Genomic DNA, 27,953 nt, shown 5'->3' with positions numbered 1-27,953 from the left:
AACAATGACAGCATCGCAAACGACTTTCACACATAAGCGTAACACGAAACAGCCTATTATTGTATGAATCAAACTCAACTTGATTGTACAAACAAATGCATTGTTTATCAAAGCTCAATACAAATGTTCGCCACTTAAATATATACTTTACATAATTGTAATAAAGTTGAAATCACCTTGATAGATTTTGTAAGATTAGAAATCGAATAGTACGTATGAATTATTAATTTAATAGTAACTATTGTAAGCAAATTTCAAATAAGCGAATGCAATACTTCAGGACGCTTGATTGACTCGTGTGTTAGAGATTGGTGGTGTTGCAATGTATTACAATACTGTATCGTGTGCGGAACACGCAATGTAATGAACAAATATTTAATTATCAATCCGAAGAAATTTTGATTAGTTTTATAATGAGGTGTGAAGTCTGGTTACTAGTAACTAGAAGTGTTTCTGGCGGAAGGTGATGGACTTAAAATGAAACAAAATTAGTTTACTTGCATTCCTCTACGAGATCGGATCAGGAATGAGGGTCTACGTCCATAAATCGTTGGAAAATTATATAAACTGTTGTAATATTAGATAAACTGTTGGAATATTAGATAAACTGTTGGAATATGACATAAATTATTGGAATATTAGATAAACTGTTAAAATATCAAATAAACTGTTGGAATATTAGATAAACTGTTAGAAAATTGAAGTAGGCAGATTTTAAAAAAAAATTAATGGCTGCGTTTTTGGAGCCTCTTATTCTTCTTATCATGGGTGGACAGGGTTTATATTTACATAGTGTTTTTTCAAATAACTCTTTTATTTACATATTATTCATCTCGCGTCATTTTCAAAGCCTTTCATTCTTTTCTCTAATTTCACTTACAATATTTTTCATTTCTTTCCATACTTTTCTTCTATACATCGCCTCATTTCCTTCGCCTTCCCTCCAGAATTCTTATATATTTATTATTTTTATTACTTTATTCTATAGCTTTCGTAAATTCTTTAACAATTTATTTGTTCTTAAGTCTTATTTACTTTCTTACTATCTATTTCATACTTTTTATATTTCTAATAACACAGGTATTATATTACTCTTCTTATTTATTTTCATTATTCTTATATATTTTTTTAGTATTTCTTTTTCCAAAAAGGTCCTCCTCTATTGTTTCTGTTAAAAGAGACTGGTATTTCAGTGAGGAGGATATATAGCGCACAGAAGAGGTAGCTCAAGCAGCCTAAGTTTCTGAAATGTAGACCACAAACTGATGAGCGTTACCTAAGATGACCAACAACTATATAGATAGATGACCATGTTAAGGTAGGAAGAAGGTGGATGCAAGCTGCTTCAAATTGGTCTTATTAGAAATCTATAGGGGACACCATATATTTAGCCATGGACGTGCATTTCATAATGAATTTGATGATGTATGAATGAAAACAAATATTTAGTCTTAAACAGTATAATACGAAAAGTAAGTAAGTATGCATATATCATTTTAATGTCACGACTTCATGTCTGTAGCACCGGCGTTGTAATTCATGTTTTAAATTTTTGTTTTCTCCTCTTTTATCAAGGTTGTAGTTACAGAAAGTTCGGTTATTGACTTGACTTGATCAGGTTATCGGATCTATCTTTTACCTCCATCTCTATTATTTTTCTTTATCTATTCGTTGGTAACATATTACGGAGAGATTGGTGTTAATTTTGAGTTGCGACGAACTTAATTTTTGATGTCTGAAACTGTGAATGCCCTGAAGGTCAGTCACAGTTTCAGACATTCATTTCCAAATATAGATTAAAATGAACATAATGCCAAACTAAAATTCAAAATTTATGATTTATCACGATACGTTACTATTAATATAAACTCGGCATCCATTAATCAACGCACGCTATATAGCACACGCATGCCCTACGCGAAATAACAGAATATCCGACGCAGGCTTTATCAATTGGTCACACTAGTCAGACCGGCACGGCTAATGCGTCCATACGTCTGCACTCAGACGGACGCAGCGTTTCTAATCCCCGTATAATTAGGTTCACCATGATTAATTTGACACACGCTCGAAACTTCACGCCCGTCTTACAGGCATAGGGAATTGTGTATGTATGAACTCGATTGTGGTAAAAACGACATTACTATCATATAAGCGAACTATTATGTCCTAAATATTTGTTTTATATGCACGGTGACGATAATGCGATAGGTTTTGTCAACCGATGCAACTGTGTCGGTGTTGAGATGACACAACGATTTAGTTACAGGTTTTTTAAACAAAAAAAAAAAACTAATTTATCGATGTCGTAAAACACAAAAACATGTGGAACTCTAAAAAAGTGGATTCGAATTTTAAATTCAAGTAGGCATTTACACGTATTTTTACATCGTCAATTATTTAAAAATTATAAGTAATAAGTCACTGACGGGTCGGAAACCTGAACTGCTGAGAAGAACCAGCTACTAACTCAACAGTTGCTCTTTTTAAATGAAATATTCAAATTGTTTCAGACATACATTGTATTATCAATCACGTAAATGAGTCCACAAATTAAGTTGCAAGCATTTAGATCGATTAAAAAGCCTTAAATGTTATGAGAGTCATTTAATAGAACGATGCGGTTTTAGAAAAGTTTAGCATTTGTGAGCAGTTTAGCAGTTGTTTATTAAAAAACTATCAAAGTAACTTACCTTTTTTTCTCGGTACAGTCTGCAACAAAAAAATTAAATAATTAATACATGTTGATAAAGATTCTTTACTCATATATACTTCTTGCGTTTTTGGGTTAGGTAAATTTGATTTTTGTTTAAAGTGATTTCTAATAACAATCTATATATTTAATATCACGCAAGTACAAAATTTCATGTAAGACAACATATAAAGATTTATACGTAATAAAGTTCAATTTTATTTTTTAAATATTTATGCTTTATGCAGCCAAAGGTTGAAGAGTTCTGCGAATACAAATCCATGACTTAGTTCTTGCAGGATAGACCATATCTGATGTTATCATGGAGGTCGTATGATTTTCTAGGAAGAGTCATATCATAAAGGATGACGTACAATGAACGCCACATAATCCAGATGTGCATTGAAAATTTTTATTAGGACACCTCACAAGCCTTATGAAACCTTTCGAAAATTTTTATTGAAATAAAACATTCAAGAAAAAAAGGGGTCGAAAGAAATTCAATTGCTTAAATTTGAAAGTGTGATTTTAAAACCTTAAGTGTCGTTTAAAAGAATATTCTCGATGATCTTGTTTTCTTTGACTATATACTTTACAAAAATAAAATGACATATTTTCCTACGTATAATTCATACATTTCAATAGTGATTTTTTAAATTTGAATCACTTTTTTACTTTTTTTAAATTTCAATACAGGCCATAGAGTTACCGAATAACTGTTGATATTAAAAAAAAATACAACGTAACGTATTCTCATCGTGTTTTGAAAGGTAATTATTATAATAACTCAATTTTTAGGTTGCGTATACACCGAGGTCTATTATTTTTGCATAACCTCATTAGGTTGTTACACTGTGTTTTGTTACAATTTGTAATACATATTGCCTATTATTTCGATGGTCAGACGTGGTCATATGAACACTATACGAGTACACCATACCTGCTATGATCATAAAATCTATGATTTCGATATTTTAATTTTTAGTATAATTTGAAGATACTTAAGCCGATGCCTAATTCCTCTATTTTTTATTTTTAACTTATGACAGTGAAGATGAGGGTTCCTTTTCGTGAACTAAATAACATTTAGTACCACGAAAGTACATACTGTAGGCAACGACAAAGGTGCAAGGGTATAGCATCTGTTCATAAACCGAAAGTGAGCGTAACCTAGTTACAAGCCACGTGGTCTTTGACCGACATGAAATTATATATACTGGTAATTATCGAATGTCTTACATCGTCGACTGGAAGTGACAAGGTGTTCTCATTTAGGCGATTGCACGAGGCCTGGCACGATACCGGACATGCATGTTTGTAAATTGTTTACCAATTGGTAGATAATTTTGTAAATCTCCCAATAAGTTACTTCTGAATGTTATTATCTACTTACGTATTTAATAATATAATTGTACATAAGTTATTGTTCGTAATTTTGTAGCAAACAATGTCTAACAATGCAAATAAGTTAATAAATATTGAATATATCTGTGCGCGTTGCTGCGCCTTTTACTTAGATATATTTGAAAAAAAAAGACATTACAAAGATAGTCTATTCATTTTGAATCGCCAATAAATTATTTAATAAATACCCAACAAACTTAGAAGCCTTCGTTAACTCATGCACAACAACTTTGTTAAAGATCATAACATGATTAAATGCATGGTTTATAATTTTTGGTTCACTTGTACTTACGTCAAGTGAAAAGGACAGATGATAGTAGGCGTCAACAATTATATAGAAATGTTAAAGATGTGTTCACATGCTGCTACTTTTTTTTTAAATTAATGCATGTAATAACTAATGTAGTTACATTTCTTGTCATCAACTGTTTAATTGTAATAGGCAATAGATTGAATAGACTATAGATAAGAAAATAAATAGATAATATTTCATTACAATAATAATAAATGACAGTCACTTCCATTCATTGTGTATGCTTGTCGTTAATGTTAGACAAGATCGTATTAGATCTGGATTGTGTCAATGTATTGATTGATGTTGTGAATTTAGGCGATTATATGTGACAATTAATAAACGCAGTATTGACAATCAGTTTCGTAATTTACGTATAATATTTATTTATTACAAAATACTTTTCTACAATACGAAAAATATATATATGTACAAATAATTTTAACAGAGTAAAAGGAAATTATGTAGAATATACAACGTATTCTTTTTTATGACAGAAGATCTCATTTGCTTTTTTAGTTCAGTTAAGTTTGAGGCGTAACAAGCGTTTTAATTCAAAGTTTCTGTACCGCACAGCCCGTGCATGGAACGATCCGCTTGCTTCCATTTTTTTCCCGAGAATTATAAATATATATATATATATATATATATATAATGGTGAATATGTGTGTGTGTGTGTGTGTGTAACGCAGGTGACGTCATCTTCAACCACATCGTCGCTTTCTATCAAGCGAGTTCGTGGTCAAACGTGGATAAGTAAGTGTTTAAAAAATAGAACTTAATTGAGCTAAGTGGGTTCCAAACGCGCCCAGATTTGAGAAGTGACCACAACAAATTCAAAAGTTTTAGTATGTGTCACTTTTACAATATCCTTGTTATAGCAGTTCATTCTCAAGTTATATTATCAAGGGAGAAATACTTCACACTTTATTACGAATTTTTTGTTCAATAAACTTCTACGATATAACTATGTTACTCAAAACAGAACACAGTATAATACAACTTCGTACAAAAAGAATAAACTCGTTAAATGTTTATATATTTTAATAAGAGAAAATATTTCCATACAAATAGGTGAAAATAGGTGAAACCATAATTACAACGCATAGCTTTGAATTAAATCACTCTACAGTTATAATAGGTTCACCAACAGAAACAGGATTTTAAATACTTTAGTTTACAGCATTGTACACCTAGATACGAACGTATCAAGGACTATAATTGCATGTACACGAGAATAATTAAGGACATGGTACAGTACTTCAAGGAATTTAGCTCAGAATAACTTCACGGGTGGACAATAATGCCTGAAATCGACTTGTAGGTTATGCGTTCAATTATTCCAGGCATTTTCAGCCTTTATGGTTTACAGTTAGAGTTAATATAGGAGACAATGCCGTCTGGAATCTAGGTGTCATTAGTAACAGTTGCGGATATTTATTAATGTATTTACAAAGGGCTGTATTAATTTTTATCAGCATGCAGTCTATTTTAGACATTTGTGGCGTAAATAGATTTTTTGTATATAAATTGACGTCATACAGATTGTTCATCTTCTTCTATGACTATAGGCGCCCATTGCAAGGTTTTGTCTTGCCCGTACTGACAGCTTCCCACAACCTTGACTATGCCATAGCTCCGCCTAGTGTGGGGCTACCCACCTCGTCGCCCGTGGACGCCACTCGAGAACCAACGGTCACCGGTTGCACGAGCAATGTAATCCGCTTACTGCCACTTTATACGGGCAATTCTAAGAATATAAATACCAATGTTTTAAGCTCAATTTATTTTTTTTTTAATTTTTACAAACAGACGCTTGGCAAATGTTACAGACAGTTTTACCAACCTAGGAAAAAATACCTGTTTAATGCTTGGGAGTTTTAAATGACTATATCACCTTACTATTTGATAACATTACATGTATTAGGAGGATCGTATATTTCAATAGGTTTTTCTGTAAAATATATCGACAGAGACGTCATTACTTACTGGTCCCTCTAGTATGTTAAGTAAGTAAAAAAAGGACCAATATTTAGCCACTTCCGCACATGCGGTGGTAGTCGTGCAACAAATTAATATACACTAAATTATTACTAGTATATTATTGTTACGTTATCATTTATGAAACCATATATATTTTTATTTTGTACCAAACGTTAATTCTCAGCAAATAAGCTTTTTCAGCTATACAAAGACTTTACATTTACACTTTATTATATTTTGTGTAGCGACCTTGGACGTTTTTTTAATATTTTTCTTTATCATTAATTAAATCGAGATCTTATTAACAGGTTTATAAGAATACACAATTTAATATCTCAGACTCAATTTCAACAAGTTAGTAAATCTTTTGCAGATGACTTTACGGAAACGATTAAACAATTCATAGTTATTATGCTAGATAGACAGTAAATATAAGCTGACATATCCCGACTGACAGCGGCTTCATTGTTCACAGATTAAAAAAGAATTGGACACGCGGGTACAATCGAATATTGGGCAAAAAACTCGAAGAAGGCGCTCGATTGTTATATCTGATCAATTCTTGGAACGGATGTGTACAACCTCACCGTTAAATAAGCTTTGGTAATCAGCGAGTTATATCTCTCCATAAACATGTATAAAGGATGATTGAGTAAGAAAAGGACCAATATTAATTATAATAAAGGCATTTATCAGCGGGCTGGCGGGCGGTGCACTTTGTTGCACGACTACCACTGCATGTGCGGAAGTGGCTAAATATTGGTCCTTTTCTTACTTAGGATGGACTTCCGCAATGTTACGCCTGATTCCATTAAATATTAAAGGATGATTTGTTATAGGCGTGGAAGTGGAGTGAATGTTTAGTTCTTTAGGCGATCTCAAAGACCGCTCAACTTTTATTTTATGCGACTTACAAATCGTGTCACGCTATACTAGAAGCCATATGTAAAGTTTCTTGTGTATGACTTAGACAAAAAACATGTTTGCTTCCTCCTTTAAAATAAATATAACGGCATAATTACAAATATTAGAGACTTATTAGATCTCATACGCAGTACAAGAAAATTTAGTTATAAGGTATTCTACTCGAAACAACAAGCTCATAGTTTTTTTTTGGAAATGTTGAACCAGCGAGCGTGTTAACATATGGTACAGTACCTTTGGAAAGAGATGATCGGCTAATTACGGCTTCGCAGAGCACTATCTCTGTCCCACACTACCTATAGTACGTTTTGTCAGTCGTTGCATTTCGTGCGACAAAGACAACGCTCTACGAAGCCGAAATTAGCCGAATGTCTTTTTCCAAAGGTCGATGTGCAATATTTATCGCCGGTACTGTACACCCTATTTGAAAATTAATGTTTTCAGTAATAATAACGTAATAATATGTTAATGCTACTAACTATATGTTAAAATTAATTATTGTTCACTATTCACGCCGACTATCCAAAAAAAGCTATTGGCCTATCGTATTCTAATAAAAAAATTACTCAACATATTTCAGAGCAATCACTTTAAACAGGATGATTGAAAATTGCAGTAAAAGATTTAAATATTTTTGCTGAAAAAGTTTTAAAGCTTCTTCATTACTACTATTTTCAATCACCCTGTATATGTCAAACACGAAAAAAACAGAGAAATCGCTGTTTAAGTTTATTACTGCATTAAATATATATATTAATATGTCATCTGTGTATATAAAAAAGAATCGGCGCCCCTTAGTCACGCCACCACATGTAAATGTCTTTACCTATTTCATTTATCATTTATAAGTTTTTTAATTCTACATAGAAAAAAAATGAAAATTTCGCAGAAATTTAATAAATGTATAATGACTAATAGATTTAATTTAAATTTTTTTATTTGACAGTTCGACGTGAACTTCGCGCGTTTGGCGTTTGGCTTTGTTCTTTGAAATTTAAATTTAATAAGAATTAACCGTCAAATGTTTCAAAATGGAATTTTGATTATAATTAATCTTCAAACGTTTGCCGAATTCCAATTTTTTAAATTCTTTACTAGTATAGTTCTTACGGAGAAAATAGTAAAAATTATAATTTACTTTTCTCATTTCAGATCATAAAGTTTATTCACGGCCTCAACTAGCTTGTCTCCTATCAGACAACGTCAATCAAAACAATAAATACTTGTGTTAGGATGTCATCAAACAAAAAATATCGTGTACTATAAAATTATTATTATCATTACAATGAAATTATAATCACATTGTTAAAGTTTTGCTGTATGTGAAATAAAAAACCTATATGACCTAACTCTTTATTATCAATCATAGGACGTTCGCGGTTATACGTACCATAGATAAAAAAGTGATCATTATGAAATTATTTTTTATTTTATAATGATTGTTTATATACTTTCATAGCACAAGATTTTTCATTTATTGTAACCGCCATTAGATGTATGTTTAAAACTATATATCTTCGGCTCAAAACCTTCTTATACTTTCAAACCAAATTTTCGACTCCAAAGCCTCTAACTCATTTGCAATTAACGGAAACAGATTTTTTTAATAAAATTCCGCAAAACTTTATTGGATGAACATTTTCAAAATTCAAAGCGCATATTGAATAATTAAATGCGAATATTTTAATGACAAGAATCCTCGTCAACTATGTCGCTTGAATATTTTGATTTTGTTTAGACTATGTTTTAAATGTATGCGTATAAATATGTTGTTGAAGAATTAAAAGAGGTATTGTTTTTGAGTTTCTTTCAGCTTCTTCTCGACAACTATAACGCTTATAAACCAAAATAAAATAGATTAAAGAGAGTTGACAGTCAATAATAGTTACGTTAAAAGTTCAAAAGTTGAGTAAATGAATTTTATATTTCGTCTTTATCTGACACGAATTGCTTCGTTTATACTGGACGCCTTAAGGTTCTTGAGTGTTATGTAAGATGTTCACCCACAACACGCCCACACCAACGACACCCTTGTTAGGATCATCGACAAAAGCTGAACGCTTCCCGGTCTAGTTCAGAATCCCTGGAGAGTGGTATTTTCAACAGCGGACTTTCCACTGTTGAAATAATGAAATACCTCTACAACCTTACGTTCGGAAACAATATATTTTTCATCCAACATGTATACTCTTGATTCTTACAACTAACCTGTTACTTTGTTTGTAGAATTAGTGGAAACTTTTTTTTATATTGTTACAAAGATTAACAAAGCATTCAAAATTGGTAAATTATTTAAAACTACTCAATTATCTGCATTGAAATAAAGTAAAATAAATACTTTCTCTTCGAGAAGAAACGGCAAATGAGATGTGTTGAAGCAATTAAGTAACCATATTAAAATCAACTAACAATGTATAATAATCGTAATGAATCTTGTAAAACAACCTATTCTCCCATAGAGATATCATCTCATACAAAGCCCGTGTATATTATTCATTGTTTCCTCACATAATTGCTGTTAATGGTACAGTCGGTGACAAAATTATAGTGTCGCACATTCGCAATCGACCGTACTTGATAATTTTGTTTTTTTTTTTCGTCTTAACGGTGTGAACATCAACCTTATTGTCTTCTTTATAATATTATTATAACATTTAAAAACTCGCTTTTATGTTTGTTTTGATTATGCATAGTTGAGGCAACGTCCCTCGAGGTAATTTTTAATAAAAAAAGCTAGTATCAAATATATAGCTATTGATCATTCACGTCAGCTGAAAGACGACCATTGCAGTGTATATATAACATAATCAAAATAAGTAACAAATACTCTTTGCTCTTTAGAATTTACAGCTGTGGTTTAAAGATGGTAGAGTCTTATTAGATTTTCTTTTCTTAGGACGTCGCAAGCTCTTTAGCCGTTTTGTCTGCCGTTTCATGGAGTCACTGGATACAAAAGTGCATTCGAGTTGCAATCAGCGCTCTAGAAGTTCGAACCTCGGCTGGAACGGTTGCTATTATTACAGGTTTAAGGTTCGGGATTGAAGAAACGCTTTGGTTTTATCTGATTAGGCTAATTTTGCTAAGAGCGCAGAAAAAGGTTGCCGAGGTATGAAGGCTTCGCTGACTCCTCGACATGGACCTCTTACGTACACTCGCATGGCACGCAATCATTGACTCGGTCTAATTTTGAAAGCCTTGCGAAATGTGACATTACTGTCACTTTATACAACGTCATCGGGAGAAAGAAACTCTTCTTATATAGTTGATTCAAAATATACGTAAAGTTAAAACAGACAAAATATAAATATAAAATTGTTATTATCATCATTAACGACAATGACCTTTTAAAACAAACGAATCGACGTTTTTCGGTCAAAAATTTACGGCTTCCGTAAACGTGACGGAGGTACTGCGTAACTTAAGTAAATTATTTATGTATATATATAATTGTTATAACTGCCAAGAAGGCACAGTGTAACAAATTGATCTCTTACCATTATCAACACGCAAGATTAGAAAAAAAAAACATTACGAGGAACTACCGAAAAGCATTTTTGTATTAAATAATGTAATGTTTTTGTGTGAAGTTCATTCGTGTGCGATATTTCCTACCAAATGATTATGAAGTCGTGAGCTATGTTTAAGATGCTGATGGCACCACAAATCCAATTACGGTTAGACCTCGTATACTTTGAACATTTGCTTATTTAATAAATAATATTACGTTTATATTCTACTCCTTGAGATAAATTTTCTGTCTGTATTTATCATTCATTAATAAGCCGTAAGATTTTCCCTGCTAGACATAGACTTCACGATAAAGTTTCCAATAGGATTATTCCATAGGTCGGAATATGTATTTTGTTGATTCCATAGATTTAAAGGGTCAGAACACTAAAGTAGTCTTATTTAAAGTCTAAACTTTATTATTAAATCCTGACCTCGAAGATGCTCTTGAAACCTCTGCTCGTGCGGAATATAATTCACCTAAGTATATAATCAAATTTTAGTGTTGAATCTGTATTTATTACGACTAAATATATAAAACACATTTTTGTATACAATTATTTTTAAACCGAGTACTGATTTATAAAATTTAATATCTGTTTGTTATTATGGAAAGTATAAATAATAGCAATAATTTTCAAGTATTAATTGTACTAGTCCTTAGTAGTAAAATAGACGATATTGTGAAGTAATCGGTAACAATTTAAAAGTTATACCCAGTTTATACATTGATTTATTTTGAACTGTTTCAAAGTTTTATAATCTCTGATATAAAGAATTTTTAAATATGTATGTTTTGTATACATCACCTACCTATTATTAGTACTTCTACCTTTTCCATACAATGGTTGTCTGTAAGATATTGCCTTTTGTAATAAAACCGTCCTTTGTACTTTTCTGTTTATTATTATTAAACTATTTAAATGTATCCTAATGTATACAATAAAGAATATCAAATAAAAATAAATAAATAAAGTCGACATATTGATTAGTTCTCGACATACAACCAATTATATCTATAAGTATCGTTTCCTTCAAAATAACGCAATATATATTCTAGCGTGATATTGACAATGGTCTAGCAAATGCAAGTAAAAGATGTTTTCTTGTACTCTCAATTCTCGATTTTATACATCAATAGATCAAATGTAGCTTTCATATCTTAAAATATTAATACATTTAGACTATTAATATATACATCTGGTTGCTCTTAATCGGTATTAAGTGTCCGAAATTTTGATATACGTGTAGTATATATACTGGACTCATTACACTGTTTTAAATTACAACTTGTGAATAAAGACTTACATAATTCATGCAAAAAACATTGGAGTTGAATCCGCGACCTTCGTTCGATACAGTGATTTAACCACTAGTCTACAACTGTTATGAAGAACAATACTTCTTCTCCCTCTCCCAAAGATGACCGGTCCTGCGCTGCCAGCGTACAACGACATACAGTACATCTTAATTATATTGTTGATCCACTTAGTGTGTAGTCTAATCAAAAACAATTGTAAATGTAAAACAATTTAAAAATATTTATTTTTTTAATATTGTTGTAAACTCCATAGTTTTCGTGTTCGCAAATCATCCGTGACAACCCTAACCTTATGTGAAGCCGATAAAAAGCCTAACGCGTGACTAATTGAGAAGGCACCAATATGAGGAAGTTAGCTGCTAGTAATGATGTCATTATGTTACATTAATGATCTGGGATCGCTTAACGCGTGTTTTTAACTTAGACTTTGGGCTGGCTTTATAAGGTACATTTGTTAAGAGATATCGATTTATTTGCCTTATAAAGTCATAATAATAATTATAATTTTGTATCTGTTTAAAACGAACTTCACAATTAAACTTTTACCCGTGGACCTGTTAATATATTTTCCCCTTAAATGTTACACAAAAACACGAATTTCAAACACTTATTTTAAAAATGTTATTTTTATATTTAACTTCGATTTTTTAGTTATGTAAGACGATTTATAACAAGATACGGAAATTAATTTTATATGGTAGCTTAATTACATTTGTTTATAAACGTCACGTGTGCTTAAATTTACTTATTAACTTAATTTACTAATTTCTTTACTGAAAAATTACAGAAATGAAAACATGAAAAATATAAGGTCACCAAATATACTACCATAACTTTGAAGTATAACCTGCTTAATGTAAAACTAACTAGAAATATTTTGTAAATAATTTATACATACTATTAACGAAAACAGATTTTGCTCGACCTAATATAAACATAAGTGGATGTATATAACACATATACTCTAATATATTAGTAATTTGTTTTCTTACTCTTACAGTGCCAAGCTGTAAAATGCCTGTTGCTAAAAGCAACTGCTTCTACAGAATCAATAGTGAAAAGTCAACGGAAGAGGTCAGTGCTCCAATATTGTGGCTTTCTTAATAGGATGTATTTCGACTGATATGATACTGATATTGCTTCAGTGCTTTAATAAAGGCAAACGCAAAACACACTGCAAACGTTTATTTATTTATTTACTTTATTGGAGATAAACAGTAACAAAAGGCAGTAAGAAAGTGCAAACTTAGAAATTTAGAAATATAGAAATATAGAATTAGTTACAATTGTTACCGTATAACTATCTCACTAAGAACATTTAATGATTCACAGTCAAACAATGACATAACAAATAAAAACATTACTAAACAGCGCATTACGTTACTGCATTATTTACAGAAGTGACATTACTACTATTAACACCATCTCCAATTAGGTATATCCAAATTCATCACTGATATACTGATATTTTTTTATAATAAAGTTGTAGTTATAAATAAACTTGTTACGGCATATACCATGACATGCTAGCTATAATAGACGAACGTAACAGCATCTATTGTCTGCTATTAAAATTGATTTCATAACATCGGCCCCGTGTAGACAGTTAATAAGTCGATGAGAATTGCAAAACATCTAGAAGCGACGAGTTTGACAACAATGGTAGTGGTGTAACTAAATGCCATCAAGGTCGCTATCATCACGCTCGACTCGTGAAATGGGGGTGGCTGAGTGACCAAACCCGTAAAACGGTTTATTAACCCACTAACATTCAATCCGGTTCGAGACAATAGATTAAAAACAATAGCGTTTTTAGATCAATCAGATATGCACCATTTCTCTTTGGTTAGACGATCGACTTCGTTAATACTGTGTGGTCATTTGTAACATGTAGCAATAGTGATGTATTGTTTTAAATTATTGATGATTTTACGTAATTTTTATTATTACTTTTGAACAGTACATTATATATTCTCGATATATTAGTTTGAATGTTTTACTAAACATCGTCATTTATTAATAAATTCATTATTATATTTGATGGAACCAGGCGTTACCTTGCGGAAGTCCATCCTAAGTAAGAAAAGGATCAATATTTATCCACTTCCGCACATGCAGTGGTAGTCGTGCAACAAAGTGCACTGCCCGCCAGTCTGCTGATAAATGCGTAAGCGGCAAACAAATAAGTTAACCGATTAGTGCCAAATACAGAGTCTGACTTGACTCTGTGTTTGGCACTAATCGATGTAACATAACTCCTGAAGATGCCCCGTGGAGGGGTGAAACACGTGATGAGTGATTTGACGGTGGCAGTTGTGTAGTTCGCATTGTTTGCCGCATGCGCATTAGTCAGCGGGCTGGCGGGCGGTGCACTTTGTAGCACGACTACCACTGCATGTGCGGAAGTGGCTAAATATAAATTCATCATTTTTATAACTTGTTTAATGACTTGATACCACATAGCCTTTTTATACCAGACAACTCAAGGTAGTGCACAAATAACATACAGACAGATATGAAATAAATTTTTAATACTAGATAGTATACATATACAATCACAATAAGAGAAGTCACGCCGATTTTTTTGCCAATAGGTCTCGAATTTTTGAAAAATATCATGATTATCATTGAAGTTGTGGGATTCTTCCTAGGGCCGGTAAGTCTTAAGGTAGTAACAACGCGAAGTCCAAAGTATAAGTATGTGTATTCATCTCAGCTTCCACCGTATATATATCGAAGTAGATAAAAAAAATACTTGGGAATTCCCCTTTTCTATGCGCCGCTGCTGATAATATAATGTTGTCTCTACACAATCATAGGATGTCCACTGTCAGGTATAAGTTTGCCGTATAGATTTCCAATAGAGGCTGTTGAAAGCGGTCTATATCTAGGGACCTCCGAAGACCTTTACAATTCTCTCTCGTCTGTTAATTTTAAGTAGACGTTATTCCGTTTGTTGGTCTCTTGTTATACTCCATAATCTTATGGCCTCATCAGCTATATGTTCTGCGTGCTATACAATCATTAAACATTCTAGAAATTCATCAGTTTCGGTCTAAATGACTCTTCTCACCACATCCTAGTCGTTTACAATATACAATTTCATCCTTTCTAAATCTACACTGCAAAGTCTTTGTCTAAAACTTGCTAACCTAGATACTATCACAGGATAAAATCGTGTCGTATAAACTGGTTTAATTTATTTATGTGTACATAAGTGAACATAAAGACTGTCAAGAAATAATTAAATGTAGATAATCTAACTAAATTTTTTTTCAAGTAACCTTTTTCATACGTTTTTGAATCGTTGATTATAATAAGTAATAAGCTACCACCGGCTCGGAACGCTGATCTGTTGAAAAAAGCCAGAAACTCAACAGTTGCACTTTACAAATTTAACATTGTTTTTTGGTGTGTAAAATGTAATATCAATCATAAATGAGTTTACAAACCAAGATCCAAATATACCGATCAATTAAAAACTCTTGAATGCTAACATAATGACTTATTTTACTATGTACTTTTAATTTTTAATTTATAACGAAGAAACGTAAGGTCTTTGATATCTTGTGGAACTATATCACATATATGTACAGCTATACCTATGAAGAATTTGGTAAATGACTAAAGAATAACAATGCGACCATGTCTGTTGTATTTTTAACTTTAAGTTGAAAAATTTTATTAAAAGAGAACTCAATTTAATTTAAGTTTCAATCGAAGCGGACTCCTCCGCATTTCTTCTATAGATGTCGAGTGAACAAAATAAATGATCTAAAAGTGAATCGAAAAGAAATATATTCGAAGTTGTTTCTGTCAATTATTTCGAAATTATTAGTAACAGGAAACAACTCTTTATTCGGGATCTAAAGAATTTAATAATATATACATTATTTCGTATCATAAGTACAATGTACCTTATTTTATGAATTGTACCTTGTTTTTTGGGCTATTACATGTGATTACTTTTTATGTTTATTGATGTGCAATAAAGAGTGAGAAAATAAATATTAGGGGGACCGGAAAGTAATGTCCTTTCCTTAACTAACGACTACGTGATTGAAATACATATTAAAATAAATCATTGTTAACTATCTTTTGCTGCAGACTTTGTACTGCTCGAAGTATTTGGCCTGTCGCAAGACAAAAGAAAAAATTAATTAATGTAACATATTTCATGGTGATCACTTTATATAGAGTGATTGGAGTAGCTGACAAATAACTAGCTTATGAGAGCTGTCGGTAAAAAATGTCTATGTGTAAAAAAAATAAAAAAGAAGTGTTTTAAATATTCATATATATATAACAGTCTATGGTAGTCGTTGAGATCAATAACCGTTTTAATGGAGATAGACAAAATCCTAGAAATAGCGAAGGCCTAGTTTTGGTATCATAAAATAAGAATATACAAATAAGGCACGCGAAATGGCAATTTAGGTGTCTATATAAATTTCGGAAAACAAATTTCGCTAATGTATTTATACCAACAGAACACCATTTATAGTTCGCAAACGATGTGCTGATGGTATAACGTTTAAGATATTTTAGCTTCAATATAGAAATGCGTAAAATTTGTCAACTGTATTTGTATTAAAAATACTCCCCGAGAGGTTAATATGGAGCTCGAAGAAAAGATGGCTGTTTGGCCCTTATGCATCTGAACTGGACACCAAGCAAGTGCAGTCGGAAGACGGTTGTTGCTGACCTCTGTCATCACTCGAGGAATATTCTACCGATCTCGTTCATTTTTTGTACAAGTTTCATCATATTTTGTAGAAAATAAGATTCAAAATTTAGAAATATTTTTGAAAATTTTTGAAAATAAATTGACTATTCTTTGACACGCGTTTGACAGTTTCAAATTAACGTTAATTAAAAAAAGGAATACCTGTTAAATTTTGTATAAATAATAAGTATTAATAAATACATTTAAGTTTAACGGTTTTTTGATACCCATATTGTGGTGGTTGTGGAAAAATATGTACCTGGTTCGCCATATTGGAACGGCGTCCATCTTGAATTTTAAATTTTGACATAATTATCGTGTTTTACTAGTGTAGCCCTTTCATTTATTACCCATATTGAGGTTATTAAGGAAAAATATGTAATCCGCCATTTTGTATCGCTAGCCATCTTGGATTTATAATGTATTACTTAATTTTATTATATTGTATTGTCATCTAAATTAAATGTGTGTACCAAATTTCAAATCAATCTGACAACGGGAAGGTGCTTGAATTTCAATTTCTAATTTTAACCCAAATAAATTCCGTACGGGTCGAACTAAATAAAACCGTTTAAAAATAGAAAAGGTTACTGATTACAAGTAAAGATCGTAAAGAAAATCACGTAAGTATTTTTAGTGTATCCGAAGCGAGATTAACTTTTTTTTTAACTAAAAAAAACTATTGAAGTTAAGGTCAAAAAACACATCGGTTATTCCATCGTAGTTAAAGTTAACCGTTGCTAATCTAACTATAACAGGAATGTGGTTACAAACCATCCGTGACTACATTACGGGCTTCATGGTTCACTGAATAAAGCTGGTCGACCTTGTGTGGTTATCTTCGGAGATAAGATTTTTTATTCTGATCAAAGACACCGGAGAAATCAATAGTACAGTTGTAAGAGATAATATATTTATTAATTTTATATTATTATTATTTTGAATGTTTTTTTTTTACAGAAATATCCTTAATAAGTCTCTTTAGTTAGTATCTTTGAAGAAAAGATTTTTAATTCGAATCTATCGAAATTATTACCATTTTTTAATTCCTTAAATATTTCTTAAGAAATATTCTTTGAATTCAATTTATTTTTATGAAGAATGACTAAATACAATCTAACCTACTTATGTAAATTCTTGAAACATTTTTCGAAATAAGAAAAGGACTAATATATAGTTACTTCCGCTATGTAGCAGTTTTCGTGCAAGTGCACCGCCCGCTAGCCCGCTGATAAATGCTAATTTAATTAAGCATATATTAGTCCTTTTCTTATTTAGGATGAACTTCGGTAAAGTAACGCCTGAATCTGTTAGATATTTTCCCCACCTACCTTATTTTTGGGACAGGGATACATTTGTCAATTTCATTTTCTGTTTATTTTTTTTTATTTTTTCTTAATTTTCTTTCGTTCTTCACGCTATCTTTCACTCTCGCGGCATATTTTCAAATTGCATTAATGCTTTATCTTTCATTCTTCGCCAAACTTTCCACAATGTTACATTTTCTACTTATTTATTTTTATTTTTCGTCTTTATAATTCAGTATCTATCAGTTCATTTTTAATATTATTATTATTAGAAAATATTTAAAACATTCTATGAGATTAAAATAAACCAGTATTGTCAGCATTTATTGGCTAAAGAATGTCTCAAATAGCAAAATACGGAACAAAAAGTTAATGTTTTAATTATCCAAAGTTAAAAGCTCTGGTGTAAAGTTAAGAAAATTAGGTGACTTTCTTTTGGAGTGAAGGAAGCTTTTAAATGTGTATGAATAGGGCTTTAATGAGGCACCTCCTCCGTTGTTTGACTGTCACATCGCACTCGGAATACGAATATATAACAGTAACCAATATAAAGACTTTGCGCGGACTGTCCGCTTCTGACTACAAAATAAATAAAGATTTTATATTCACAAAGAAAACCTTTTTGATATTTCTGTAGACCCATAGAATTCTTATCAAAGTATTAACATCAGCTTATATGTAATTAAAACAAAATTGGAGTGCAGTGTGACAAATTAAGAGATAAGTAAAAAAAGTTTTTTACAACATAACAAATCAAAAACTTTCACATTTACACAGATACATTTCTTTGTGCATTTTTAACCATAGAGATTTTTTTCTATCAAAATATTACTGTAAATTTTCAACATTTATTCTTAGACGATGTTTTTAATATTTTTCCCCAGGATTGCAGTATAACCAATTCAGATTTGTCTAATTCGCGGACAGTTTCTTTTCGTCGTTATAATATCAAATAAGTTTTTTTTTTTATAATGTCAAAGAAAAAAAATTTTATACATCTATAGCTATAAAAAATTTTTGTTAACCATATAAATTTTCAGTTTTTACATAATTAAAACAAAGTTTTTAATATCTTTATCAAGAATTGCAGTGTAATCAATTCAATAGACATTTTGAGGATAGTCTCCTTTTAACTATCATAAATTAAATAAGATTTTACAGGTACATGTTTTTATCCTAGATTGTGTACATTTTTAAACGTCACCCTATTTAAAACAGAGTAACACATCAATGTCCACGGAATAACTGTTTCGTAACAGAGCCGATTTTCACTTTAAGACTGTAACGATAATACAAGTCATTTGTGCGCGATGCTCTATGTTGTAAATGTAAATTACGTGTGGCTGTTTACACCTGTGTGTCACTAAAGTACTTGTTGCTTATAGACACTCACACTGGGATATTGTGTACATACACGTTTTGCACACATGCGTTATCGTGCACAAATCAGTTGTGCCTCTAGCAAGCGAATGCGTCGACATTATACCGCAAATGGGTTTTTTGACCCATCTCGTTCTCTCGCCTTCTTTAGACTTTCTTTGCTTATGATTAATTAGACACCATATCCATTATGAGCTACGCTTGATTTATCTTCTTCGACCCTTCAGAATAACCATCTTATGCAAAAGGATGATTTGTTTTAAATTGAAGTCGTTATGCTTTTTAAAAATCTATATGTTACATTTCGAAGAGAATTGCTTTCGAAATATATTCTCTCCAATACATGGTCACGTTCATTTTTTAACCTACTAAAATTGTTTTTATTTTTTTACAATAAGCCATCAAATATGTCATGTTATGGTATCTTTGGTTCTAACAATCTTCATTACTTATCTAAAGCGTTCGACTTTAAATAAAAATATAAATTACAAAGGACATTTATAACTTATTAGCGGAAGAATATAACTTATCTTCGCTACCTGTATATTATGTAATATTATATGTACATGTAATTTTTGTATTTATTTTATCATCCTATTTGTGTTTGTATAAACATAGTAGATATACTATTTATATCGTTTTCTATCTCAACATTTCATTCCTGCCTATTGCTTATCTCTATACCGCTCTAGATTAACTGGTAGAGAATGCCTAATAAGTAATTAGATACGCCATTAAACAATATGGATGAAACGTGTATATATATATACAAATATAAATATTTATACAAATACGCATACATACACACACATATATGTATATATATAACTTGACGGCAGATCTTAATGTATAAAACGACCATTTTGAAGCAATGGCACCAACGTTAACAGGCATTAGCAGTTTCCACAGATTGATGGCAGGAAAATGAATGCACCTATCTTTAATTGCGTTTTTGTAACTGGTTTTGAGAGGTCCTTTGGGAGTATAAGCGTGGGCCAGTAAAATCTTTAAAGGAGAAGACGGAGGACGATAAATTTGTAAGCTAAGAGCTTTCAAAACTTTACACCAATTTCAAATTAGTCTATACAAAGTTTTCATTAAAATAAATTTCATTATAATATGTTTTTTTTGTGAAATGCAATAGGCGAATATTTCTCACAGTAAATAATTTTATAATTCTTATTGAAACTTAAATAAAAACGCTTTTTCATACTTCTATAATTTCGTTATATATTTCGATAGGATAAACCGTACATTATATGACAGTAAATGAGCTTTACATTCACAACCTTGTATATTTATAAAAGTAAATAACCATAGAGATATATAACATGAATTGGGTTATACATTAATCCCACAAAATAAGTAATATTTCTGTAAATCGTTACTATATATACCACTTCGATAAGACATATGCGAACAGCAAGAAACTATACTGACGAAAGCTTAAGGCCCAGACGTAAAGTTTTGTGAAGCTAGATGTGCTCGTCTGGTTATTATCTGCTTTAAAGTAAAACCTTTCATGCCAAAGAGACATAAGAAAATTGCTAAAAACGCCTGTGAAAGTTTTAAACACATTCGCTTAACGCGTGTCACATCACAAAGATGCTTTCAACGCTGATGCGTAATGGTAGGTTTCAATGAATGGAAACAAAGCGTAGAACAATGGGGCGGCAGTGGTACTCAAACTTTTAATATTTTTTTTACGGACATTGCACATTGAATATACCTTCTTTTAATAACATTTGTAATTATCCTGTAATTTTTCAATGTGTTGATTATATATGTGACATTGTAAAATTTGTTAGCAAAAAAATCTATCTTTTTCTTTTCAGCTGGCAGACGCTCATTGCGAGGTACAGGCCTCATTCAGAGATGATCCTGCGCTGCACGATTTACCATCAGCTGTGGGTCTACATACGCTGCGTCTGCCAACTCATTGTCGTCACACGTGAAACATACATAAAATTAATGATGCTAGCCTATTATATTAGTTTTGTCGGGTATTATTTGTATCTGGCTGGTTCAGATGATGTTAAAAAAACAAAAGTAACATGTTAATTATTTTTTATGATATGAAATTTGATACATTATTAAATTTTACTTAAAAAAATAATAATATGCTTCGTATTTCGATATAAGATACGAAGAAACTTTTTGGTAATTTTATTTTTTACGTATATTTTTAATATGAAAACTGCCAGGTACCAACCATTTTAAAGTACTAAATAACCTTAGTATAATACGAAATAGCTACTATCATTTGTCTATGAAACTAGTTATCCGTCGAATTAAAAAAAAAAATCTATTTATTGATTTAATGACTCATAAAATATCTAAGAAAATGAAAATATTGTAATTTAAAGTTTGAGAACCGCTGGGACTGCACTTTCACTAAACGTAGTTTTAACGAGGCAATTAGACCGGTCGGTTGGATCTTGGCTTAAAAGATTTGCTCTTAAAAAAATAAAAACAAGTTGTCTCGAAAGCAAAGATGTTACAAATCAAAGAGCGTGAATGCAGCGATATGCTCTTACAAACTGATCTTCTACGAGACAAATGCAGCGGGGTAACTTTGTAAATGTGTTAACCTCAAATTTTTAAAACATAACTGGCTTAATTCTTTATAAGTTCTGTCCATAAGCTGTGTTTGTTTGTTCAAGACTTGCGGTCTTACACTTTGTACATTTATTATAAAGGATTCCGCTGCTTACAATGTTTCTTGAGGGTGAGTAGCAGCTTCCTCTGTGTACCATAATACCACACTGCGATCGCCAACCGCCTTTAGATATCTTGGGGGAGGTCTTTGGTTTGCAATGGCTTAAGCGATGGCTGGCCCTAAAATCACAATTTTTTTTGTACCTCTCGACGAACCTTCTGTTTTTCAAAAGGTATCTAATTACTTAATAATTAAGCTCATTTTGGGGAACAGAGAAACGTTATCAAAGTCGCGGTAAAGAATTATTAAAAGTGTCAATTCAGTACAAATAAATATTATTCACATACAAACAACTAATCTGCAATTTGGCAAGTTCAAATGGAAGGAATAAGGCTACACTGTGGTTTATATATTAATGTTTTTTTTTCTATATGATAAATAAAAGTAAAAATAAAAAGATAATTACAGTTAGTTTGTTTCGTTAAAACTCCGGAATATCAGATAATTTTAGCTTATTTTGATCTTGAATTATTTGAGGAAATTCAAGGAAAGTTTAAATAGAACATAAATGATAAGTAGTGGCAAATATAACAAAAGACTATATGAAGACAAAAATTTAATTTTAAAATACAAAATGTTTCTCTGTTGTTACTGTAGATGTCGCTAGCCGGAGGGGCTATTGCAGTTTGATTAGAATTGAGTTCGCGGAATTGAAGGGTTCGTGAACTTAATAAAATTTACTGGCCCGATCGTATGCCAGATGAACGATGATGTTCGTGAAAATATAAAACTGTACATGTGTGAGTATAGACTATCGTAATTATGTGTACCATGGGAAAATATTCTGTGATTGAAGTGTTGTGTGATATGTCATAGGTGAAGTTGTCCTTGAGGTGAAGCCTACGCTGAAGTTCTGAACGATCGAAGCGGCTGTGTTGTGAATATTTTGTGAAAATCATCACTATGTTCCTAGCTGTAGAACATTTGTTATCTTTTGTGTTTTTAGAAATAAAAAATTGTCAATTGTCAAACATGCTCTGTTTCATTATTATACAAAACAATTTTGTTTCTTTAAAAGTGTGAAAGTTTCTATCCGTATATGAAACGAAGTTCACCGGGTCATCTAGTATAACAATACTTCTATACTCAAATGTATATTCGAAAAGCTCCGGTAATACATCAAGAAACCCATTTAACTTCGAGATAGCTTCGCGAAGATTCCAATAACCGATAGTTTGGATATTTTTGTTTTCTTATCGGGCACACATCGGGCGGGCTATAGGTCAGACATCGACGGAGGTTGGAGGAATAAATTACCCAGATCGATCATTATCCCGGCGCCGGAGTAATTGTATAGAAGTATCTTCGTACGAAATTATGGATGGGTTTGTTTCGAGTCTTCGTTTTTTCACGTCTCTCTAGACCTGGGTATATATTTCTAAATAGAAATTAATTTTTATCACTATTACGACTGCAACCTTATTCGTATCTGCTAATAAGTGATATCCTATATCTTCTATATCACTTTTTAGAATACAATGTGATATATGGTGTCTGGTGGCAGAATTTGGATTTCAAATTCAGAATAGTAGTCATCCACATCGTTCTTCCGTCTTAGATCAAGATACTAAGATTTGAAGTAAAGAATGAGAGAAGACTTATGAAAGATATTAATTGAATGACAAAAAGAAAAGTTCAATTATGAAAGAATGATTAAAAGAATGATCATGCGAGGTATGAGAGAAGGAATAAATGTATATAAACGAATGGATTAAATTTTCCTAAATTTTCAAACCCCAGCTTTTAACCACGGTGGGGGGAACAAAAGGTCCCCTAACGCCTACCTCTAAAACTGAGGTCAAAAACAAATCTCGTCGCAAAATGATGCAGATACCAGCCCGCAAATACAAGATAAAACTATCAGGGATAAATAAATAAAGGATATTAAATTTTTTGTTCTGAGCAAATCTAGATATATTGTTATGTATTGATTTGTCTGTGTCATATATGTATATTAAACGAATTGGGTGTTCAATCGTATCAATTCCCTTCCCTTTGTTTCTCGCGTATTCTTCCTCGTTTTTGTATCACCAAAAAAATAAATATAATCATAGAATCATTAAAGAACAATGGCGGAGGTCAAATGAGATCATTTTCTACATCATCCATCATTATATATTTCGATACATCAATCAATTTGTCCGTCTGTCTATACGTTTGTATCCTTGATTTACACGCCTACCAGTATATAAGCATTGTATATGATTTTTTATATACCAATTTGTAATGTTGATATTCATGTTTAGTTTTTGCTAGCATACGATTATAAAAGTATAGTAAAAAGTTAACTGGTATTAGATAAGTTAAAAGGATAAGTTTTTGCTTTGATTCTATCAATTTCTGAAGTCGTTCACCTGATGGTAAGCGATACTGCTGATTCCCAGCCGCTGACGTGAGTTATATAAATTTAAATATTAAAATAATTCGATAATCAATCGGACCCAAAAAATAATCGTTCATAGACCCGTGTGTGGTTTGCGAGCCGCAGATTTGCCACCCCTGGTATATACCGATTACCTTAGCAATTGTCGGATCACTTAAAAATATATATAATTTTTATACATCACCATGTAACAGAAATAGATTCAGTAATTATCGGGATATCTACTTAATATCATTCTAAATTTTAATGAGTAAACCCAAGGTAATATTCTTTCAGGTCCTGACTTTTGATCAAAATGAATCACATCTGTTTAGGAAGACTTAGGAAACCTTTGTTAAATCGTGGTTAATATATCTTTTTAATTCGCAATAAATCGGATAATGAATGTTTACGTATTCGTATATATGTACTGGTTTTTAAATTTGCCAGATTATTGAAAGTACATATGTATATTCTATTTAATGGAATCAGGCGTTACCTTGCGGAAGTCCATCCTAAGTAAGAAAAGGACCAATATTTAGCCACTTCCGCACATGCAGTGGTAGTCGTGCAACAAAGTGCACCGCCCGCCAGCCCGCTGATAAATGCCTTATGTATATGCCAATATATATATTTATGTGTTCCTCTCACTTAATCATCATTGACCTTTCAGCTCAAAGACGCCCACTGCAACCATGGGCCTCCCACAAAGACATCTAAGGATCCCCCTTATACCATAATCGCTTCGTTTCGCTATACGTAGAGGACTTTGATGTTCTTCAATTGGAAACTTGTTTATAATAAATGGCAATCCTTTATAATTAGTGCACAATGAGATAATCATATTAGATTGTATCCTGAGAATGGAACCCGCGACCAAGGATCGCAAGTTTCAGTCCTCTACCGCTGATCATTGAAGTGCAAATAACTATAATGCTGTTTCAAGTAACATATTAACCATTGCCGTTTAGTAGTTGAAGAAACAATTATTTATTCTCTTTAAGAGAGCTTTGTTATGAATGTAAGCAAACAAATAAACATTTCACTAACCTTTCTGCTATATCTCTTATAGTTTTATTTAATTAGTACTATAAATCAATCGGTTAGATGACAGTTATATAAAATGTATACGATAATGTAAGCATACTTTTGAAACCTAAAATTTAAAAAATGGATCCGTTAAAAATGTTTCCATACATACTAAAAGAAATCGTGTTTTAGGAATATAAAATTTATTAAAAATATGTTAAATTCCACGTGATGAAAAGTACTAAAAAATTTCCACCTATCTCTATGTGTCGTGAAGCCATTGAAATACATATTAAGATCATATAAATGTGTTTAAAGCTAAACAACGCAAGCTAAGTTCCAACTTGTCTATCACTGGGTTCACATTTGCGATCATCTCACTGTGTTGATTTAACTTCTGATATGACAACTGTAGTCACGATCACATTATCTTATTGAAAGGTTTTGATCGAATGTTTTTTAACGTCTCTTTTTATATCTTGCATTAAAATGTACTAATGGCTAATGTCTATCTGATAAACGAATCACAAGAAAAAAAATATTTTAAACTCTGACTCATGTTTAGATTATACATTAGATACTAGAGTATTACATCTTTTACAACCACCTGACATTTATAAAACAATAGATGGTTTAAACCAGTGATTTAAAAAGTGGTCTATATCGAAAACCTGCAAGGGGTCTACGTCAGCGAAAAAAATTTGGGGGTCCATGAAATGAAAAGGGGGGTCCACGATAATGGATTTCAACACATACACTGATAGTACCTATTTACTTACATCATACTATCTTATAATATCAAAACATTTACATTATTTATAAAAGTACCTATGAAGTAAAAAATTATTAATATGTTACGTATATTTTGCATAACAGATACAAAATTTTATTTCGTGTAGTTTTAATTTAAATTCAATTAATAAATGTATAAATCAACATGTGTTTTTACGTTAAGTTTTTAACACTAAACTTCACTACAGTTAGAAATTTACAGTAAATCAATATCAGGTAAGTAGGGGCTCTTTCCAAAACGGAAAAACATGGCAAGGGGTCTAAAAAAAGTAACGACACAAAAAAGTTTGGGGAACTCTGGTTTAAACCAACTCATGCTTAGAAGAAAATTTATCATTTTTTTGTCTAAACAGAAGTTGAAAACCATAGCTATTACTAGTTTAGATTCTTCATACAATTTAAAATATTTGCGTTGTTGTTCCTACAGGAAACTACCACAGGCTTTGAGCAGTTCTGCTGAGAAGAGCCAGCGAGAAACTCAACAGTTGCTCTTTACAAATGTGGTTTTAATAAAGAGTGCTTGACAGCTTAGCTTCCTGAGTGAGCATTGAAAATATTTAATTCCACTCATTAACATTAGTATAGTATTCTTGGATAGAATAATATACTTTTTTCAGTTATTATTAGAATAAAATTAATTGCGAAAATATATTGTACATACGTACAACATGTGCCATAAAGGATTTATTTAATTTTTAAAGAGGAAAACTAAGAGTAAATAGCTAATTTTAAATAATTTTGAATGTTATTGCAAACAAACAAAACATTATTATAGATATATATATAAGCTTATGTCTTACAGGTTTTACTTTGTAAAAGATGAGATATGGTTGGTAGATAAAATAAGTTGCCAGAAAGATTAAGTTAAACTTTAAGTTTAAGACTTATTTAGACCGTCTTGTGCTACTCAGCAAATTTAATATGGGAATAATATTTTCGGCACGTTTTAGCAACTTTTACTCTAATTTCGAGCTTAGTGAATATCGAGCTTATTTCAACAAAGCTTAACTTTTAGAAAAAGGGAATAAAGGCAATGCTTGAGATTTCTTTACGAGATGGATCCAGGAACGAGGAGGTCTGTAGATGAATGTAACATCAACGGTTTAGCCCAATAAATCCGCAAGTTTAACGTCAAATGGCGTGTAGAACAGATCCAAGCGGCCCTCGGACCTTCAAGATCTTGAGTGGAATTTACAGACAGGTAAGCGGGACGTAGGAGAACCACCCACAAGGAGGGAATACGACCTAGTTATGGTCGTCCGAATAAGGTATTTTATGGGCAAGCCTCTATGTCCAGCTGTGGACATACTATGGCTTAAATGTGAGGTTATTAATGTTACTTGTTCATTTAAATTCTTCAACTCATTCTATACAAAATTGTTTCGTAACTAACATAGGTATAATGTTAAGAATAAACGTATATCTTTGGATAATAGCTTTGAAAATAGTTTAACCATAAGACAACTAGTAGGGTTAACAGAGAGAAAAAAGTTAAAAATAACTTCAGTACAGATA

The 27,953-nt window shown here is 31.6% G+C and overlaps 1 protein-coding gene across 1 annotated transcript in view; it reads right to left on the bottom strand.

Moving 5' to 3' along the window:
* The window catches only part of sano (serrano), a 166,545-nt gene that overhangs the window by 117,331 nt on the left and 21,261 nt on the right, over positions 1-27,953 (bottom strand). The window contains exon 2 of the mRNA XM_068767941.1: positions 2,694-2,712. The gene's annotated coding sequence lies outside the window, so the exon portion shown is untranslated. The remainder of the gene's footprint in view (positions 1-2,693; positions 2,713-27,953) is intronic.

The sequence above is a fragment of the Battus philenor genome, unplaced genomic scaffold (genome assembly GCF_028537555.1).
Source record: "Battus philenor isolate CCGP_79_NKW_IND1 unplaced genomic scaffold, ilBatPhil1.0.hap1 SCAF_24, whole genome shotgun sequence".
NCBI classification, from domain to species: Eukaryota; Metazoa; Arthropoda; class Insecta; order Lepidoptera; family Papilionidae; genus Battus; species Battus philenor.
The sequence above is the reverse complement of the archived record's forward strand: the minus strand, read 5'-3'. Positions and strand labels throughout refer to the sequence as shown.